This window comes from Nannospalax galili, unplaced genomic scaffold (assembly GCF_000622305.1).
Source record: "Nannospalax galili isolate Female #2095 unplaced genomic scaffold, S.galili_v1.0 scaffold335, whole genome shotgun sequence".
Lineage (NCBI taxonomy): Eukaryota > Metazoa > Chordata > Mammalia > Rodentia > Spalacidae > Nannospalax > Nannospalax galili.
The window spans coordinates 4088059-4089167 of NW_008337842.1; positions in this window are offsets into that span (position 1 = coordinate 4088059).

Here is a 1109-nt window from a genome sequence, read left to right on the forward strand (position 1 = left end):
TCCGATCTACTTGGATCTTGGCGCATGCGTCTCTAATCTGTATGTATCTGATTATTACTAGTCATAATCGGTTGCACTTGTATCCTTGGCGCTTGTGTATGTCTATAAAGTCATCGAGTACATTTCAATGGTAATGTTTATCACCTCTACTAATTAGCATGATGTAAATTTCCATGCTTCCTCCTCAAATATATTTTTAAAAACTTGATTTTGTGTGTATCACACAGAACATCCCAAACCATCTTATTCAACTTATTCAACCCACTGCCCAGATGGCACCCGCCCATAGCCTCTGTGTATGTCTATAAAGTCATCGAGTACATTTCAATGGTAATGTTTATCACCTCTACTAATTAGCATGATGTAAATTTCCATGCTTCCTCCTCAAATATATTTTTAAAAACTTGATTTTGTGTGTATCACACAGAACATCCCAAACCATCTTATTCAACTTATTCAACCCACTGCCCAGATGGCACCCGCCCATAGCCTCCCTCCCCCTACTAGAGCCCTTATACTCTGACAATGCTGTTACTGTCTGCTGTGATGTCTTCACCCCCAGCCATTTCCTAGTACTTCCCTTCTGATGGATCTAGTCAGCCTATCTAGAGGTCTTTGTTTTAAGAAGGTCAGCTGTTCCTCATCTAGCAGCAATCAGTTGTCAATATTCCTTTAGATAAGATTAGAGTCTGCTGTTCATTTTCCCAGTTCTATGCTGGGTTACTATCTGGAAGTCCCTTGGGCCACCCTGGCCAACAACTCAAAAGAAGGTATCTCCTATCTGGCATTGTTGCTTGTTATGAAACCTTTACTATGCATATGGACTCTTATGAAATTACATTGGCCCCTTTAATCTTTGGTTATACTTTCCTTTTGGGTGTTTAAGGCCATACATTTGGCCCAGATAAACCAATTCATTTTTACTCTTAAGGTAGTTTGAGGATCTGTCCCTCAGGGGATCTGTAGTTCATGGGCTTGGGAGGAGCCCCTGGCTCCTTTCTTTTACCAAATCCACCTATGTGAAGATAAGTCAAAGGTCGTGCTCAACCATGGCTGGCTTCACTTGGGAGCATGGAGAAAATGATTTCTGTGCTGACCCTCCTCTTTGT